The sequence below is a fragment of the Hyaena hyaena genome, unplaced genomic scaffold (assembly GCF_003009895.1).
Source record: "Hyaena hyaena isolate Hyena2069 unplaced genomic scaffold, ASM300989v1 scaffold_436, whole genome shotgun sequence".
Classification (NCBI taxonomy): Eukaryota; Metazoa; Chordata; class Mammalia; order Carnivora; family Hyaenidae; genus Hyaena; species Hyaena hyaena.
In genome coordinates, this window is record NW_024081068.1 from 357,279 (window position 1) to 379,245 (window position 21,967).

General features: G+C 37.6%; 1 protein-coding gene across 5 annotated transcripts in view; it reads right to left on the reverse strand.

The window, feature by feature from the left end:
• GPD2 (glycerol-3-phosphate dehydrogenase 2) overlaps positions 1-21,967 on the reverse strand; it is a 225,550-nt gene that overhangs the window by 44,818 nt on the left and 158,765 nt on the right. The gene's annotated exons all lie outside the window — the stretch shown is intronic.

The window sequence follows — 21,967 nt, forward strand, 5'->3', positions numbered from 1 at the left end:
TAGGAAGATCACAAGGCTTCTTTCATAGGACTATGTGTGCTTGCGTTCAAGTCCATTCCCTACTAATGGTGAAACCTCAGCTAGTTGCTTCGTCTAAGGTTCTATTCAGCCAACTACACAAATGGAATGATAATGGGGTTGACATGGGACTAAAGTGAGGAATCAGTAAGATAGCTAATGTATGTTACAACATAATGGTTCTTAATAAATATTAACTATTATTATTAAAAGGAAAAAAAAAGTTGCTGGAAAGTCAAAATGTTTTGACACCTTAATTGGAAGCTATGGCTATAGCCTAAAATACTTTAAAAATAAAAACAAAAAAACCTCTGTTTATTTTCTAGTTTGAAATGGTTCACTGCCCATCAACATGGCAAACTTTTCCTAATCTCTGCACTTCGTGAATACGGTTTGCTCTTTTTTTCTTTTTCTCTCTCTTCACTTTTTACCACTGATGAACAACTATTCTTTTCCATATGTCACAATGGATAGAAAGACAGGAAAATGGTTTCAATCCACTAGAAAACAGCATTGACAGGATAAGAGCAATTCAGAATATTAGAATAAGCAAATCTTAATCCAGCAGACTTCATGTTCTCTTAAAAGTAGGGAGTCTCTGCCAGTTTTTATAAAGGAGATCAACACTCACTATAAATTGGGAAAAACCAAAGGACCCAAGTTCTAATACCTCCAACAGCCACTAACTGGGCGTGTTCCTATTACAGATAATTGTCTTGATGTTGTTTGTTTTTGTTTCCCAGCATCCAAGTCCCCCTCTCTCCACCATGTAAGTCTCACAGAGGGGCTTAAGGCTCCACCTCCCACAGGAGAGAAAGAAGGTCCGCTGAGATTCGGGCTTCTGACCTGACTCCAGTCAGAGGCTCTCGACACAGACTTCAACTAGAACTAGTGACCCAGAGAATGGGACCATGGGAAATCCAGCCTGAAGGGGTGGACAAACAGCAGCAGCATCACCCCTTTCTAGGGGTGGCAGTGGTAGAGACATCTACGGTGGTGGCAGAACAAGATGCGATATGCAATAATCAGCACTAAAGTCTTCAGTGGACCAGTGCAGACACAGGATGTCGCCTGTGGCTTCGGTGGCTGCAAGTAATGTTGGGTCCCTCACTTTTCAGTGAATGTCTTTAGCTTTCCCAGCATTTCTGCCTGGTACTCATGTCTGTTCAAAAAGTCCTTTCCAGCTTAACTCTGCCACATTTCTTTGTCTTTTGCCTGTGCCTAACTAAATATCTAGGCAAGTCCCAACCCCTGCCTCAGTTTCCTCATCGCTTGAGCCATAGAGTAGAACTCTGTGATCTCTCAGGTTCCTGCCAGCTCTACCAATTTTCTACATAACTCATAAAACTTCAAAGAAACGAACTGAAAACTTGGGAATCTAATTCTATAATGAAGCAGAAGCAGCCCTTTAATGGGAAACGGATCCACCTCTCATAAAAGGACTGGCAAAAGTGAGTGAAAGAATCCTTTCACTTACACGGGCCACCTTTCAGTGCCTGTCTCCTCATTTGTGTGTGAGTTCATGCACACAACTTTTTACAAACCAGCTGGAATGGCTCAACCTGCCCCAGGGGCGATTCCGAGTGTGAGCTACATAATAAATACATGCAACCGTGTGCTAAGGGCCAACTGGGGAATTCTAACTGGAAGCAGCCTTCTGAGAACCTTTATCTGTTGCATGGCGAGTCCTGTATCCTATCAGATTTCTCTCTCTAATCACCGGAAGATTCCACACCTTATCAAATTGTTATCAAATCATTCTGACCGGAGCCCAATGTCCTGACTGTCTGAAAAGAATGTGTACTGTCACATTAACATGAAAAGCAAGCTAATTCTAGGCGCCCGGGAAGAACCCCGGGGCCGGAGACTCAGAACACCAGAGTTCAGGACGCATGTGCCACAGACTGACTTGATTCTGGGCCTGTTCTTTTGCCCATCAGAGTCTGTTTCTTCAAAATAAGGTTAACACCAAGCTCTGTGCCGACCTTTAGAGCAACTGCAAGGATCTGATTAACTCATATGCGAAAGCCATTTGTCGACTGGGAAGCCTTCTAAGAATGAAGCTATGACTGTTAAAAAACATTTCCTTCTACTAAATGTACCTTTCCTTTCCTTTTGTTTGAGATAATCTTTTATTTGTTATCCAAGTCATAAATATGCCTGAGTTATCCGAATATCTCTTCGTAACCCTGATTTGGTGTTTACTGAGAAACTTTATTTGGGGCCTGAAACTCTAAAAAAAGGAAGACAAGTAAGAATTTAACTCTTTTTTTAAAAATATTTTTATTTATTTCTAGGAGAGAGAGAGAGAGACAGTGTGAGCAGGGGAGGGTCAGAGAGAGAGAGAGACACAAAATCTGAAACAGGCTCCAGGCTCTGAGCTGGCAGTCAGCACAGAGCCCAATGCGGGGCTTGAACCCACGAACCGCGAGATCATGACCTAAGCGAAAGTCGGACGCTTAACCGACTAAGCCACCCAGGCGCCCGGAATTTAACTCTTTTTAACTATAAAAACAAAACCTTCAGACGCATTTTGACAAATACAATCTAACAGGCACTGTTTCAAACTGTAGTAAGAATATCCAATAGCTCCTACTTGAACTTGATACTTAATAAGCAAAATTGTGAACTCAGTTTGGTTATTTTTGTAAGTAAGTTTGCCCTACTGGATTTTTTTTTTCAACAGCAATTATGACTCATCTGATCTACAGGGAGGTTTGATGTCTCGTAAGAATCTATAAATGAAGGGCAGGGACTTAGTTCTATCCACCCCAACTATCACCACCACCAATTTATCTCCAGCAAGGACAATGGTACTTGTATGTTGGAAGGTGCTAAACTCTCTGTTGTCCAAAACATTTTATAATTCAATAGCCTGTGAGTTTGACTAGTGATCATCAACTTAGCAGAGCCTGACTACTCTGAGAGAAATGAAAAAAAAAAAAAAAAAAAAAGATACTCTCAACCTTTACAATCATGATCATGTGCTAAGGCAGAAGACTGAGGTGTGTGAAGGCTGTGAGAATAAGCTTGACATAGCCCTTCCTTTGATACCACTTAACTACCTCCTAACAGCTAGTAGAATACCTGACAGATCCCTGGTAAAAAGACAAAGTTTATGCACAATACAGTTATCAATGAAATGATGTCAATATTGCAAACACAATCATCAAATACAATGCCAGATGCTCTAGCCATATTTTTAAAGCCAACAGATTTGTTCTTCTGGAAAGTTAAGCATGGAGGAGAAAAAAATAAACTAGCCATAGTAAGAAAAAAGATATTCTACTTTGAGAAAATAGCTTGAGTTGTAAATTGCTGATGACTCAGTATGACTACCCATACTTTTCAAAAGGCTAGAAAAATAACTTAGATAATTGCATTCTATTACCTCATTTGAAAATGCACATTTCTGGGGTGCCTGGGTGGCTCAGTAGGTTAAGTGTCTGACTTCAGATCAGGTCATGATCTCCCAGTTTGTGAGGTCAAGCCCCACATCAGCTCTGTGTTGACAGCTCACAGTCTGGAGCCTGCTTGGGACTCTGTCTCTTCCCCTCTTTCGGCCCCTCCTCCTCTCTCTCTCTCTCTCTCTCTCTCAAAACTAAATAAGCATTAAAAATTTTAAAAAAGGAAATGCACATTTTCTTCCCCACCCTTACTCACCTGCATCCCTCCCCACCGCCCTCCCCCCCACACACATTTTATTTCATTACACTGTCTTTCAATGATACTTCAACTTCTAGCTGGCCAACATACATCTCATATAAAACTTGAACATGGATATACTGGATGATATTGAAAATTGTCTTTGATGAGGTTGGCTGTAATAATGGTTATATATAGGATTTAAAAAAAAAATAAAGCACGTCCTTATAAGTTAAATATACATTAAAATGTTATAGGTTGGGAATGGCATACTTTTTCTGTAAAGGTCATATGATCTCTATTGATGCTGTGGACAACACCTAAACAAATGAGGTTGCTGAAATGTAAATTTTATACAATTGTATGCCACAGAATTTAACCATTGTAAATGCAAAAGCCATTCTCAGCCTACAAAACAAGAGGCAGGCAGGGATTTGACCTCTGTTCTAGGGGGAAAAATACGAGAGAGAGAGAAAAAGGGAAAGGGAAAACATAGATGAAGATTAGCAATGAGTTGACCATTGTTCTAGCTGGAGACAGTACATGTAAGTTCAAAAGTCTATTCTCCTTTTGTATAACTTTGCACATTTTGTGGGTAAAAAGTTAAAATTTTTAACTCAACAAGAATCCTTTCACAATGTATACACATATCAAATCACATTATACATTTTAAATATCTTACAACTTTCTTACTTGTACCTCAATAAAGCTGGAAAAAAATTAAATTTTTAAAACAGGAAGAGGAAGAAAGGATAGAAGGAAGGGAGTGAGGGAAGTTGGTTTATTTTTGCTGGCAGCACTACCATTAGGTTGAGGCAGGCTCTCAATGACAAAGGTATGGTTCATTTGGTTCAGGTGAAGTTTCCTTTACTCTGTCATGTGTTGCCCACGTTTTCACACCAAGTTGTTCAGAATTTCCCCTTGAAGGGGGGAAAAAAGTGACTATTGAGCTAATCAATGCCACCTGGTACTTGAGAATACATTTCTAATATTCTAGAGAGTGTTGTTCAAATCTGCACTCAAATATGTAAGAAAAGGAAAAAATGAAATGATTCAAAAATAGGTTATAGACTCATTTCTGATAAACTACTACATAATTTAAAACTGAATAGTACCATTTAACTATTGTTATTGAAACAGTTGTTTCATCAAAAAAGACCTCAATGAATGTCACAAAATCTTCCCCTGGTCTCTGAAATGCTACAGAATGGTAAGATACAGCAAGGTTCAAATGGAAAACAAACAAACAAACAATAAAACCAACCAACAAAACCAATCACATTCTCACACTTCTAATCATCTCATATAATATAAAAATAGTAATAATAAATTTGGATATCCTGCAATGCCACGTCACATTGAAAATATATTTTTTTTGTTTTACTTACAACTTGTAAATACAAAGCTGGGACATATCACGGCTATTACTAATGTTTTCATTTTTGTTTTATAATGAAAAATTAGTCAAATACTATATACTTGCCCATATTCCCAGCAATTCTCAAAGTCTTCCTGGAAATGAGAGTCGGTGGTTATTGTCAAAGACAGATCCTATTCGTTTCTATCTAAGATAATCAATCCTCACCTACTTCTAATTACTGACAACCTTCAACTTGCTGGCTCCGCCTTAAGCCCCTGAATCAATCTTGATCATACTTGGCAATATAGAAGGAGTGTCATCCCTCCAGCATTAGAATCTGCCTACAAACTTATGTGCCTCCAGGGAACTCCTAGACAAGGAATCCCTAAGTGTTTACCAGGCTATAGTGTCTCCTGCCATACACACCAAGCATAAGGGGCCTGCACACTATCTGGTTTGCTCTCTTAGGTTCCTAGTTGGACTAGAACTCTGCTCTCATCTCAACTCACTTGGCCAGAGCTCTGACGTTCTGCCTAGCTCTTCCCTCAAGGACTGGCCTCTATCTCTCTAGTTCAGAAGATGCCTAGTATCCTTCATAGATCACCCCCCACCACACACACGCACACACACACGCACACACACACACACACACACACACACACAAGCCCTGCTTTCTCCTAAAGAATCCCCAAGATGCTATCACACACTTGACTCCACAGATCATCACTTCACTGAGAATGCTGCTTTCCTGCTTGGTCAGCCTCCTGCACTGATGGGAACTGAGGTGAGGGGGAGTGCAGAGACAGCAGAGACAGCCACTCCCTTCGGGAAGACTGCTCACAGTCAGGCCAGACTGTTCCTGGTTCGATTCTTCTACCAACCTGCCTTAGGGGAGCCCTGCCCTTCAAAGTCCTTGAAGGCTGTGCGTTATCAGGAGGGCAAGAAACCTTTCGGCAGCCATAGCCAAGGTGTAGTGCTTCCGCATACAGGGCCAGCTACAAAAGCAGATTCTGTGAGTTTCTTACCACTTACAGAAAATAAGATAAAGAGTCACTCATCTACCCTTTATCAATATCCTAGTTCAAGATACATATTCAGAGTCAATTTCATTTTATGAGTTTTTAATTCATCTGTTCACAAAAACTTATGTCAAAAACGCTGAATTCTAATTGAACACTTAAGCCTAAGAATCAAAGACCCAAACGGACTCTAACAGTCTGTTCACCTTAAGGAGAGGGCAAATTATAATATATTATCCCATTAAAATATAACTTGAAATACAGCATATTAGTCTTCCACTTAACACACGTCTCGAACTTCTGAGGAATGCTGCACAAAGACGCTTTTGTAAAACCACTTCACAGCACTTTGATGTGACCGTATGTTCATTAAAAGGAAGTATTACTACTTACATACATAAGGTACATAATGAATTCAGTCTGTGTCTAGAGTTGGCTAAGTCCGTGAAAGCACATGCCAAAAGCACAGACTATAAATCAAAATGAGATTTGTCAAATAAGATCTTAATATGACTCAGGTTCGAAATAAATAAGTAAACCACTAACATTTTGATACGGGATTAGTGAAGAGAGCCAAACCCAAACTGACACCAGGTTGTAATTGACATCCCTGTGTTCTATCTATAGCTTTGGCTATTCCTCTCTCTCTCCCACCTGGATAAGTACAAAATTAGCATGCACCAGGCATTCTTCGCTCCCCCAAGGGTTTGTATCTCTAACGCCATTTTAAAGACTGATATTCTTTCCAAAATGTTGACATAAACCAGTTGGGCAGTTACAGATTTCTTGTATAGCCCACATTACTGAAGTTTTAAAAGATCTAGATTCATCTTAAAACAGAATTTGGAAAACATTTGACGTTAGTTTATTAATTCACTTTTGAATTGAGGAAGCTTTAACAAAAGACCCAGAAGGGCAGACCTATAAATAAAAAAGCCAAGCCACAAAAACAACTATCAAAAATAAAAGAGAATCTAGTCAGTGGATACTGAAGTTATCCAGAGAGTGTGAGCAAAAACATGGCTATTGTTTCATGGTATTATACCTTCTCTTTCCTATGTCTCTGTCTCAGCCTGGGTTCCTTTCCTTCACATCAGCATAAAATCTTACCCAAGGCTTTCCTGTAAATCACTCAGATACATTACTGAGATCCTGAGTTCCCTGCATCAAATGTTGCTTTCATTCACTACATGCCTACTGCCTGCAGAATTCAAAATAAACTCCTTCGCCTGGTTTCACAGTCCTCCACGATCCAAGCCCTGTTTGCTCCTCCACACCTCTACTTACCCTACAGAAGCTCACACTCTATTCAACTGCTTCTTCCTGCCTTCCAAATTCCTTCATGCCTCTGGCCACAATGTTCCCTTATACAGCCTCCGCCACTGACTTTACTTGGATATACTATTCATTCTGAAAGTTCAGCAAATTATTACTTAAGGAAGCTTTTCTAGATCCCTCTCCCCCCACTCCCCATCCACCTTAGGTACATGCCTCTCACAGAACTTTTCGCGCAACACTATAAAAATCACTGTTTGCTGGTCTGTATCCTCCAATAGTCAAAGAGCTGTTTGAGGGAAGGAAGCATCTGTAATTCTTTGATCTCTAGTACCTATTATATTATCTATAGACATTGTGCTAATATATGATATATTGAATAGATAAATTAAAAATTTGCTAGTCATATAAAGAATGCAACGAAGAATACTATCCTGTGTAGAAAGATACGAATCTTAATAACGATTCACATTATTTCAACCTGCTATGCAATGTACTGCTTCCCTCACAGTCATTCAAAACATCCCAGGACCCAAATGTTAAGGTCCAAAGTACGGAAGAATAGAGTACAGAAGTAAAGAAAAGAAAACCTTGGAAAGTATTGACACTGAGTTTTAGAGTCTACAACAGACACAGTGATAGTATGATGCAAGCTTAGATCTGTAGCAGGTGCATTTCAACTCAGAAGTAACACATTAACATTCAGCCAACCTCTTCCCAAGAATCATACATGCATCAGGAAGTTCAGCAATATTTACACGGAAACCATTTTTTCACATCCTGGGGCTTTTCATTAACTTCTCGAGGGCAGAAGTTTATCCACACCAAGTAAAGATCCAGACCTGAGGCCCTACTGACAGAATCAGATTCTTTAATGGATTGAAAGGCTGGGTGGGTGGTGAGATGCCAGCTCAGCAAGAAAGCCCTGCAACCTGGGAGCAGGAGCTTGGTCACAGAAGCCTGGGACTCAAGTTCAATTCCTGCACTCAGGCCATTCTCCAACATTCCTTCAGAGGATATCATAGCTCAGGAGCTGATGGAGGAAAATCAGACTGCTCAGCTTTTACTTCCCTTTAATAGATTAACCAATTGTACATACAGAGACTGCTACAATCAATCTCAGCACTCCCTAGTGCTGCAATAGTACAGAATCTTCCAGAGGACTCCTGGTTTGATCCGGACACACAGAAAACTGAAAGCAATCACAAACCTACTGACCAGGAAGGACACACTCCATGTTCAGTGGGTGAAGGATACAGCAGAGACCTCCCTTCCTGTGGAGACAGACGGACGATCTGAAGGTCTGGGGGGCAACTTCAGGCCCCACATACTGCTAGAGCCCAGACATTACACACAGACACTTACCTTACACCAAGTGTGCTACAGCTGTCCCTTAGTGTGAGTCAGGAAAACCTTGATGCCAATGTGTTTTAATGTGTGACTCTGTCCAATTCGATTTGAAACACAATTTCTACATCAAACGCAGGTGGTGGAGGTGGAAATCAGGGAAGATTTTCTTCCTAACGGTTATGCTTGGAATTTCTGTTACTGGGTTTCCTCTGGTTTCTGGGAGCCACTGTTCTCTAGCATCAGCAGCCCGCAGAATAATTTCAAAAAAAGAGCTGATAGGATCTGGCTCTTCGGCTGTCTCTAAAATTTCAAATTAAGATCTGTGAAAAATAGTTAAAATGCCAAAATTCAAAGTGAATTAAGAGGGGGAAATAGTACGGGGCACCTCGTCCATTAAGCGTCCGACTTCGGCTCAGGTGATGATATTATGGTTCGTGGGTTTGAGGCCCATGTCGGGCTCTCTGATGATAGATTCAGTGTCTCCCTCTCTCTGCCCCCTGTCTCCCTTGTTTGCACTCTGTCTCTCACAAATAAAGAAAATATTTAAAAAAATTTTTTTTTAAAAGAGGGGGAAATAGTCTGAAGCTTGTAGGTCAAAAAGTACAAGTGAGGGAAAAATACCCATTCAAAATCTGCTGGTTGGAGAGCAGTGTGGGAGAGGTGAGGGGAGGTCAAGCATAGACCCATCCAGCACACAGAAGGCCCTCAATAACACCTGGGTGTGGCCAAAGGCTTGCTGAATAAAAGATACTTAATAACACAAAGATGAGGAATTTAGGTAAGTGTTGTCTAGATTAAAATTTAGGGGGTGAATCAATTCCATTCAAATGTGGGGAGGGGTTGAGAGGAGAAGGAGCACAGGTACATGAAACAACAAATGTAGCAAATTAAAATAATCAAACTTTAATGAGTGAGGTATTTAATATCATTTAGGTCTTTATGTATTTTAAATATTACTCTAAAGTGTATATTCAGTATGTTTGTTAATAATTTTTATACTTAGCTTCTTTTAAGTAGGGATCTTTTGCTACTTAAAAGAAACCAGACATGATTCAGTGGAGAAATGGCTTTCTCTCTTTATTCATGCTTAAGGATCATGAAGACATTAGTCTTACCAAAAGCTGTGATGTGAAAAGAAACATGGGAGTTGAAGACAGAGGATAAAGGTAAAAATATATGTTAACCTTGTTTTATATGTTCCTAATAACTAGCATGGACTAATACCTACTTTTTAAAATACTGTTTGAAGAGGCTACTGTTGTAAAAGAGATTTTAGATACTGAGAACAAACTGAGGGTTGATGGGGGTAGGGGAGAGGGGAAGGGGGGTGATGGGCATGGAGGAGGGCATTTGTTGGGATGAGCACTGGGTGTTATATGGAAACCAACTTCACTATATTTTTTTTAAAAAATTAAATGTCAGCTTGACCACTTAAAACAAGGGAACAAGCAGGATTTTCAGCTCTACCTGTATCCCATATAAAACTTAAATTATATTTAATTTCAATCATCGAAATTATATTTCACTGTAGCCAAATTACATATATAATGTATTTATATACCTTAAAACAGATAAGACTAGAAAGAATAAAATTCTAATACTAGTCATTAAAAAAAGAGAGAGAATTTGGGTTTATTTTATACCTTTAAGGGGGTAAAAATAGTGAATTTTTCCTGACTAATTCAGATTACTTTTTTTAACAATAATGTATTTGCACCTTTTTACCCAGATTTGAGGGCTTTGCGTTACCAAGAGAACTTTCTGGAGCCTCTTGTCGGTTGTCTCTCCGTCAAACTTTGTCCTTTGTGAAAGAAAGTAAAACTGCATGAATCACCAAATGTGTTCATTATTGTATTTCTCAGGTTAAAAGGTAGATTTAAAACTCCTGAAAAATATGATGAAGTTTCTGGTTTACTGAGATACTTTATGATTATGTATCCCAAGTGAATTGAGAGTTATTTATGAATTATTTCTGACATAAAAACATAAAGTACAAAGAGAAAGGCAAAGTAAAAGTTATTTGATTTTGTTCTTAATCTGACAGTTGTTCATCTGCTTATTGTGTTCTTTCATCATTTTCTTGTCAAAGTCTTATTCTTCTGAATGAACAGCAAATTACATATTGGTACTACTTTTCCACTGAATGCAAGAATACGTCTTTGGTTTTGGATAGGAAAGGAGCTGTAGTTATAGAAGCTGCATGGGAAGTCAGGTGTGTGTGTGTGTGTGTGTGTGTGTGTGTGTGTGTGTATTGTGCAAAGCGAAGTATAAAAAGAAAAGTAGGTGTTGTGTGGTTCTTGTTTTCTGTGGGTGGATATAATGATCTAAGGAGTGTTTTACTCACATAAAGTGTGATATGAGTAAGTTTTAATAGTAATAATGAAACCCATTTGAAATTCACATTCTAATATAGTGTTCTATTGGGTTCCAGAGAATATAATCTACTAAGGTGTTAGTTTTATTTATAAGAACTTTGTACCATTGCCCCCTTTTTTTTTTTTTTTCAGTTTTTCTATATTATGTCACCAGGGCTTGGCTATAGAATTGGCAGTTGAAACTCAAGTGTGGGACTTTTTTTTATTGCAGAAAGTTTTTATTACTGCTATTTCTTGTAAGCTGGACACCAGCTTGGCTTTCCATTGCACTAAGCGAGCTGTGTGTGTTGGGTACAGAACAGCTCCAGAATAGACTTGACTGCTGTTTTTTTCTCTTTCTTTTTCTAAGCATTTATGCTGGCACAGACTCTTGATCCCCTCGAAAGAATGCTGGAAATTATGGGAGGGTGGGTAGATCGGTGGGCACGTAGGGACTCTGCCAACAGATATGTTAGGTACCACACTGTCATGCAATCAAATAGCAAGAAAATCAGTTCCTGAAGACCAACCGTTATAGCCTTTTATTTCCTGTTTATTTCCCCAAGTGCCAATGACAATTATTTCCTTCTTCCCTTCCTTCCAGATGTGACCTACTGGCTTACAGAATTATCTGAGGAATTATTCAAGACAACTGCGCTAGACAGTTATCGTAAGCTGCAATATATAGCACACTGAACTATACATATCTTGGCGGATGTTTCCTAATGTCTCTAAAGCAAAGGCAGAAAATCCTTCTAACTTTTAAATCTTAACCATAAGCGACAATTAATTAGTTCCATGCCTAAGCATTTTAAAGTGTACCATCAATATAAAGAATATAACAGTAAAATTCTACTGAGAAATGTATAATTTCATGTTTAGGATCAAACAAACCCATCTACTTAAAAGACTATAATTAACATGAACATTTAGTCTGACCAAACAGATTGGCATTCAACACAAGCAGATGATATGAACTAGGTTTTAGCAAATTTAAACAAATAGAGCATATTTTACATAATGATAATGATAGCATTTGAGACAACCTAATTTTAAGCTCTCCATGACTATAAAACTAATGGATGTGCCATTGTTTTGTGGTGTCCAAAGAAAGGAAGTAAGATTTCACTTTTCATTCACAAAAGAAAAACAACATGAAAATATGGCTTACTGATGGCTAAGGCTTTACTGACAGATGTATGTTGATCTAAGGGCTAACATGGGTATAAAACTTAATTCCATGAAATGTGGGTCCTAGATGCATTTTAAATTCATCTTTTCAAAACTTTATGCTTCCTGGGGTCTAGGGCAGAAAAGATTCAAGATGAGTCTGAACTATCTTGTCATAGCAGATAGCACAGAAGTCACCACAGACCATGGACAACATATTAAAAGAGCTCAGGAGCCAACCTGAGAAGGTGCCCAAGGCCAGAGACAGAGTATCTGGGCATCAATAATCAATTGACATACATTAAACATAGACATTTTAACAAAATGTGCCTCAAGGCAGACAAAGAGATAAAGCAGGGAAATTATAAGTAATCCAACTAATAAATAAAGTTGGAAAGACAGCTGGAACAGTACCCTTAACGTCTACTGAAATAGTTATGACCTGGGCAATGATTATGACTGAATTAAACAACAACAACAATGCACCAGGATGACCTGTAATGGGAATTCACACCACTGCTTATAAGGTATTTTTGACAAAACAATTTGATCCAGCCTTTTGGTAGCTAGTCACCAAAGATGTCCCTCCTCTCCCCAATAAATTATGCTGCTATTTTTCTTACTTTTGTAATGTCCCATCCCTTAAATCTGGGCTGTCCCTGTGATTCACTTTAATAGCAGAATGTGGCAGAAGCGACACCATGTGATTTCCAACGCTAGGTCTGAAGAGTCTTGCATTTATGCCTCGGTCCCTTGGTACGCTCGTTGCAGTGAGCCAGCCACCACGGAAGACGTGTCACTACCCCCATGAGAAAGTCCAAGCTAGCCACACGGAAAAGCCACGGTGAGAGAGAGATGTTGGGCCAGCTCCCAGCTGACCAGTCTTCTCAGCCGCTGAGCCAGACATGTAAGTAAGGAAGCTTTTAGTGCTCCTGCCTCAGCGACCATCTCACTGCAGCCATACGAGGGATCCCAAGTGGGAAACACGCAGCGGAGTTCTCCATCCTCAGAACTGTGAGAGGGTCTATTGATATCTTAAGCCACTAAGTTTGGGTGTTGTTTCTTATGTAGCAACAGATGATTAAAACAAGCCTAACTACTACCTGTACAGAAAATACAGAGGAACTGTTAAATGAAGGAGAAAACAAAGGAAGGGATGGGAAGCCTATTAGTTATAAGAGGACTTACTTTATTAGCATATGTGAACCTTAGCTAAGATGTTGTTTGTTTTATGGGTAGATTTTTAAGTCAGGTGCCAATTAAGGTTATAAGACTATAGGGAACATGTGAACATGAACGGATATCAGATATTAAGAAATTGTTTTTAAAACATTTTAGATGTGGTTGTATTTTTTTAAGGTCTTTAACAACGGATTTAGGAGGTGCACACGTGGGGTTATAAACAAGTCATGGAGGTGAAAATGCTATACTTAACAGCAATACAGTCAGTAATGTGTATAATTATATTGCATGTGACAGATGGTGACTACATTTACCAGTGGTGAGCACTGAGCAACGTACAGAATTGTGGAATCAATATGTTGTACACCTGAAACTAACGTAACACTGTATATCAACTATACTTCAATAATAATTTCTTTACACAAGGATACAGACTAATAGTCTCTGGAGGGCAAGAGAGAGTATATAAGAGTAGAGATGAAGTTTAGCCATGAGTTTGTAAGTGTTCAACTGGAAGTTCATTTCATCATTCTTATTATTTCCATGTATGTTAGAACTTTCTCTTAATCAAAGTGTATATGCTTTTTTGAGCTACTGGGCTATATTTTTTGTTAAAGTGTGTGACACACTTACAACCTAATGGTAGCTGGAAGAAGCCATAATGTTATAACTCTACATTTTGGAAAGTTCTTTTTCTTTTCTGTTCTGTTTCTTCCAAACATATAAACAAAACCAAACAAACTTTCACATCCTCACATATTTAAAATACTGATCTAGATATTTATCAATGATTCCCCTTCCCCCATAAAACAGGGACCATAATATCCCATTCCAGCATACATACTGAGCTGGATCAATGAAGATCATTTATGAGAAAAAAAAATGTTTTGAAAACCATACTCTGCTACACAAATGTAAAACACTGTTGGCCGTAGGAACCATGCATTTGCCACAATTATTTGGCATCTAGGTAGTAAGCTCTCTCAAAACCTGAAATTGTAGAACTCTTATCTTTAATGCATTTGGCCCTAATGCCAGGCATGTCTGGAAGATAGTAGAAGCCTTATAATTTGGGAAGGGGGCGGGGAGTGAATGAGTAAACTGGGAGGAAGAAGGCATGGAGATTTTGATACAGTAGCTTTTGCCTTTGAGCCTACATCTTTAAAAAAAAAAGTCTACTGAAATACACTTGAAACTAACGTAACATTGTGTGTCAACAATACCTTCAATTTAAAAGACAAAGGGTCCGTTGAGCAACAGAGTGTGGGGCACGGAGCTTACCAGGAACCAACCAAAACTATTTGCTCAAACAAGTTATATGCATACATAGCCTATTATTGTACATTTTAGCACTATTTTTAAGCTTGCATATACAGAGTAGAAAAGGGACGATTACTGTCTCAGTCTGCTACACCTGATTCAATCTACTTTGGTAGCTTTTGATTTTCTTAAAAACTAATTATAAGGGTATGAAAGCTTGGTATTTAATACATGCTGGTCAAGTGAGCAATAAACAATTGCAAACTTTCCTAGGGGCTATTTTGCTCTTATCATCAAGCTAAAGCATATGTTAGATGTTAGCCTGGGTGGACACAAATGTGTCCTATTTATTCAAGGTTTCCTTTGAAGCCACAATTTGTAACTTTTGTTTCTTAGGGGTACATGTCAAACTTCATTTAGCATGGGTTGGTATCCAGATATACTGAATAGCAAAAAGGCAGAATTCAGGGGGAAAAAATATGCCTGCTATATGAGCAATGATGCCAGTTCCGTTTATCTAACTCACAGATAACAAGAGGAGAAGTACAATGGAAAAGATGGCAGCAGGAAATCAAAATAAAAATTATTTAACCTATAAGTCTAAACTACATATGCACAAGAAGAAATATTAAATATGTTTTAGATCAATGTGTAAGAGGTGGATAATTTTAGAGTAGGTTCTTCTAAAACGTTGTGCTTTTCAACCCTTAAATTTCAAAGGTTATATACTTACCTGGAGCATCTCTATTTGCATAAAATTTTCCTTTCTCCTAAGAATGTTTTGCAATCTTTTTTTTCTGGAAGAATCTACAAATTTATATGTATAAAGAGACACTGGTAGAATTGATGCTTCACTTTATGACATGAAAAGGAGAAATTTGGTGAAGTTTATGAATATTGTAGAATATGGATCTTGTAGAATATCCATAAAATTGACCCAAATAAAACAATTAATATTTAAATAATGTTTTATACTTATAAACTTATATTTATTAATTCATTTAGATCTCAAAACACACAGTAAGTGAGGTATTATAAGCCTAAATTCATAGATGTGTAAGGTGAGATTCGAAGCTCAATAAAATTTGTAAACCTAAGGCATGTACTTCCATAGTGCTGTGTGTTTCAACTATACTATGACACTTTGGAAAGCAGTTTTCAAGTATGAACATGATGTTTATGTTTGTGAGACGAATTATTGTGCCTTTTTGGACATCAGTTTTCTAAGACTCATCCATGTTGTTCAGTTCAGTGGAGTTCATTCACTTCCAATGCTGGTTTACTCCATTACGTGAAAACACAGGCTATTTATTCATTGGTTTCTTGATGGATATTTGAATTATTTCCCTTTTTGAAATTACACCTTGGGCTGCAATGAACTTTTCTGTACGTATCTCCCTGTGGACATGTGTCCAAGTTTCTCTGGGGCACATGTTTAGTAACATAATTACTGGATCACAAGGTATGTGAGTGCTTAACTTTATTAGAAGTATTTGTTTTCCAAAGTGTTTATATCAACTTACAAAACACATCATCTTATACTTTTACAAAGTTTAAAAGTAAAACTAACCAATAGATTATTTTCAAATACATTTAGATAAGATAAAAAAATGACAGAAGATTAAAAAAAAAAACCCTCCAATAATAAAATTCATAATAACAGTAATTTCTAGAAAAGAGCCAGGAGGATGAAATGGGGAGTATTCAGAATTTTAAGTAGCAAATGGCCTCAATCAATTGGCAGTATTATTGGTTTTAAGGTCACTTGTGGATTATTCCAGGGTGTGTGTATATAGTATACAGTTAACATATATACTTATGTATATTACGTATATATGTATACACATATGTATATATGTTAACTGTATTCTTTTATATGCACCAATATTTACATAATTTTATACCTCAGTGTGTATAATAATAATTTTTAAAAGAGGTTAGGAGCCTTGAGAATCATTGGCAAATACAACTACTTTACATTTTAAAATAAATTTATTATATTTTTTAAGATGGAAATAAAAATAAAAGCAATAAACAAGTTTTAATATATCATGCCAAATTTTGATAATGGTGAGGTTCCCAAGAGAATACTCCCTGTTTGTCCATAGGTTTTTAGAACCCTCAATCAAAGTTCACAGAAATTGGACCTTGAGAAATAAAGAAATGGATTTGGTGATGTTTCCTCTTCCAGGGGAATTTTTCCTCTAGCTGACTACATCTATCTTGAAAACATTCAAATTAGTCAGTTATCAAGGACTTAAAATGATGACAAATTACTAATCCAGTGGTTCAAAAAAAGAAAAATTAAGTCTAGTATCCCCAAAGTAAGTGTCAGCATATAACCCCAATAAGTAATTTACTGATAAATACCTGCACTATTTACTTATATATAGAAGTACTTGTACTTACATATTATAGATATTTGGACCATATGTAAAAACAGACATTTATAAGGGATTTGGTAATAAAATATCCAAGCAGATGTTCTAATATGTTCTTCTACACTCAGTGAGTGGTCTTGTGCACCCCAGAAGGTTCACACCGTCAAATTTAGAGGTCATCGTAGCAACCCTACAAGGATTATATTAAGGAGCACACATCCCCAACTCACATAACAGCACTCTATTTTGTTTGTAAATCCCATCATTTGGTTATTTATTCAACCTATTTCTATTACTCTGAAGAAATTAATGTGTCAGTTGGTAACACCCAATTAGTTCAACAACTGTATTTGCCAATAGTGTAAATGAAGATTAAAGGCATCATCTTTAGGTTTGCCTTCTGTTCCAGGGGCTCAAAGGAAAAACAAAAACAAAAAAAATCATCTTTGTGTTATTGGATAATTGATTTTTTTTTTTTAGGTTTCCAAATAGATAAAATCAACACCTTAAAAGACTTGTCTTTAACCCAGGATTTCATTTATTCCAACATACAACAGTGGGTGCCTGCCTAGCAGAGTAATAGTTTGTTCCTAACAAAAGAGTCTGGATTCCATGCCTTTTGCCAGAGGCATCGTTCCCCAAAGCACACAGCTAACTGCATCTCCTGCCGTACCTGTAACAATTTAATTGTAGAAGTCAGCCTAGTCAAGCATCTCCAGCTCATGACTGGGAGACATGAAATTCATTGTCATTATTGTCCCTGTCATTTTGGATCATTATATCCTGCTGCAGAATTTTCCTCACTTCAGTGCATTTTTACCTCCAGGAGCCAGGGATTATAGCTGAGGTTGGGGTGGGGGCAGGACCGTGAACTACATTTACCTCAGGGGAGCCAGAGATTAAATTGGTTTTGCTCTCTCACGAGCTGAATTCATCTATTTGTATGCTGTTGAGTTTTAGGCTGGAATAAAAATGAATATTCTAGTGAAACCTGGGCTTTAATTCCCCCTTTGAAACATGGATATAACCAACTTTTATTTACATTAGGAGAGCTAATGTAATTTCCTGTAGGTTGCTATTTTCATATGTGCATAAGGAATACTTAAGGGTATCATTGGGTACGAAATAACAGACATCTCTCTCTGTCGGTGCCTTGATGTTCACAAGGAAGAATTTAAAGCCGTAATTTTGTTCTCCAGTTTCATCTTATAGAAGCCTAATGGCTGTATTTAATGGTTTTAAATATTTAATGATTTTTAATTATATCTCATGTTCTGTGCACTGGATTGGATAACTGGAGTCCAACTAGAATGGCAGCAAATATCATACTCTGGGAACAGAAAGACTGAAGTACAGTTGACGAGGAAGACAACGGAAGTTCTTGAGGAAACCCACACCCCCTCCAGCGCTGATTCCTATCTTACAGCATGCAGAGTGGCCCAAGACTGTCATGCCTTAAATACTTCTGGCTGACTTAGGAGAGTTGGACCAGCCACCATGCTGCCTGGTATGCCCTTACTAGGGGTAATGGCCGCAGCCAGCGTGCAGCCGATGGCTCTCTGGTAGCAGAAGGCAAGAAACAGGTAGGAAACACCAGGATTATGTCTCAGTCAGAAAACCAGTGAGTTGACTTGTGTGTTTTCTCTAACAGAATATAAGAAGAAAATATAACCTGATCTGTCACTTCCAATCCCAACTTTCATTTCACATGAATTTTACTGAGAAATTTGACATTTACTTTGCACTGAAAAAAATGGTAGTTATTCCTCCATATGGGTGAGTTTGTTTTTCAGCACTTAACAACAAAATATGGGAACAGATCATACCTATGCCAAGCACATAATCACCACTATAATTACTACATTCAAAAGTATGTGGAATTTATTTTATTACCCGTATTGACTTTTGTGGAGGAATACATTTTGCCTTAATCAAATGCAATGGGCATCACTATTTATTTAGGATGAACTAGTCTCATAAATAATTAAGAAAAAATATGTTGATCTTTGTACATTTTATACATACATTTTATACTTTGAGTGAACACCTCAAAGCCCTAACATCTCAGCATTGAAGGAACTTGAAAGCCTGGCTCAGCCACTGGTCTAAGGTAATGGCAATGTTTACTAGTCTTACTCTATTTCTGTATTATTCTATTTCACTTTTCAGTGGTGCTGAAGTAACTATATAATAAATTACTAATAAGAGTTTTTCGTCAGCCAAACTTCTGACGAAGTTCAGTGTTATTTACTTTTGTGGCTTTTTCATAATCAAGATTCTCCCATGTTGGGAGTTATAAAAATTGTTATTTCTGCTCACTTTAAAGTGGCTAATTTTGTTATGTGAATTTCACAGCAATAAATTATTTTTAGGTAAAAAAAAAAGTTACTTCAGGCAACCCAAATTCATTTTGACACTATTTGGGTAACTTACTACATTCTCAGAATGGTCAGCTATAAAGAAGATTTTTTTTTTCCCTCATTAAGAAGGCTTTACCTTATAAATGACAACGTATAGACCTCATTTGCAATAATAAATGTTCAGGTACCTTTTCCTTTCTGAAATACTTTGGTGACAAAATGATACTGTTATTTTTTGGTCAAGGGGTAAGGCATTCCTTCCTTTCTCTAAGCACATATTTACTTCATGTAATGCCCTTACTACCTCACTTCCTCATCTATGTTTAATTTGCTCATCACACCATGAGGTAAAACACGAGTTGCCCTGTCACTGAATTCAGTTGTGAGACCATAAAACTATACTTTGTTGCACACTCCGATTTTGCCTCACCTCAAGTGTGACATAGTTGGACCTGTATTATTTCAGAACAAGGATATGAATATAAATATAAATGTAAAAAATTTCAAATGACTAAAATATAATTATGTTATCCCTTCAGGATTTGAGATTTTTACAGTCAACTTTCAACTGCCAATTTGAAATTATTGTAAATAATTTTTATATTTCTCAATAATCCTTGCTGAACTCATAATATTGCAACCTGTAAACAAGGCATGAAAGTCAATTTTATTTTATTTTACTTTATTTCATTTTATTTTGTTTTGTTTATTTATTTTGGGAGAGTGAGAGAAAGCACAAGAGAGGGACAGAGAGACGGACAGAGAGAATCCCAGGAAGGCTCTGCGCTGTGAGCTCAGAGCCTGATACACGGGTCCAATCTCACAAACCATGAGATCGTGACCTGAGCAGAAATCAAGAGTCAGACGCTTAACCGACTGAGCTACCCAGGCACCCTAAAAGTCAATTTTAGGTTAAAGAAAGTCTTCTTCCTCTTGCTTTTAATTGGATAATGTTTCTTCTTGCACATGTGACATAGATTTCCCTCGGTTTCTTTATGTGGAATCAATAAGAATCTGTAAATCACAACAATATCAAACCAACAAAAAAACGGGATGCCACAAATTCAGATATGACATCCACTCAAAGTCCTCTCAAGGAGATTCAGATATGCACAGGCTAAAAAATAAAACCAGTTAGTGTTTGGTTCATCACATGGTAAAGAAAATGACCAAGTATTTGAGAGGGTTTGTGCAGGAGGGATGAGTAATAAGAGGCAGAGGGCACAAACACTTCCCTGTCAGGGTGGGCAGACTGCCATTTGCAGAATGCCTTCTTACTCCTCCTGAACCAAAAACCTCTTTAATATAATCGCCCACTAAACTACAATGGATTAGCATTAAGGGTCTGATGCAGAGAAAGCAAATTCACAGTTAAGGTTGTCCTTTAACATGTAGGCTCAACAAGGGCATCAAAAAAGTAGTTAAGTGCCCCCCCTGCGGTGCTTAGATGCTGGAAGGCACTGTAAATTGTGAATTCTCTAGCTTTTAATGTTTGTCTAAGGCCCTTAACATTTTTCTAATATTGATGCTCCCAGGACGTTTTCTCGAGTTTGTCCCTGTTGCCCCCTTTGCGCATATACATTCTGCATTCACACATGAACCATGACAGACAGCTAAATTGATTCAGAAATCTAACACTGAGAAGAAGAAAAAAGAGCGGGGGTAGCCTTGAAGATATCCTGTAACATAAAGTATAAATATCAAAGTCTCCTGAAAACAAAAGAACAGAAAACAACAACAACAACAACAAACATTTCCTCATGCTAAGAGTTTAGATATGTAAGATGAAATACAAAAGATCACATAATGGGGTTAAAAAAAAAAACAAAACACTGAGCTGTAGAGCCCAAGCTGTCCTTTTTGTCACAAAATTTCCAAGACTTTTTGAACATGTACGATTATCTGCGTCCAGCTATTCATTTTATTAATGGACCTCCATCCCTGGACTATTTTGCCATGCCATACACCCTTTAAAACTACAGTACAATTTCACAAACGGCTTTTCCTGTTTTGTTTTGTGTTGCATTGTGGTGCCTCTGGAGACACATGAAGCGGTTAGTTCCTTCAAATAAAAGCATATAAAATGATATTGTTCACACACACTCATAGCCACCCACACACACAAAGAATGACCACGGAGCACATGGCAAATGGATATTAGATAATGTTGCTGTTAGGAAACATTTAACAACAGTAACAAAAAAAATAAGCAATAAAAACTGAGGCTCTGATTTAACAAATGCAATGTTCATCTACCTTCATCACATAAATTATATGTTCAGGAATTGTGTCCTGCGCAAAACACAAACATGTCAATTTCAGCCCAGAGGGCATTTTTTCCCCTAGGTTTATAACCCCTTGAAAATAGAGGTTTCATCTAGAAAACCTAACAGATATTCAGCTGCTTTCAACATTATAATATATTCATAAGACAAGTATTCACTGGCAAACGTGGAACAAATTAAATGGCATGAGGGTGGGGTCCAAATTCATAGTGATGGAAAATGAACCAAACCAACCATGAGGCAAAGTAGAAATCAAAGAAGAAAAAGAATATGCAAAAATGAATATATTAAAATCAAAACACCACGAG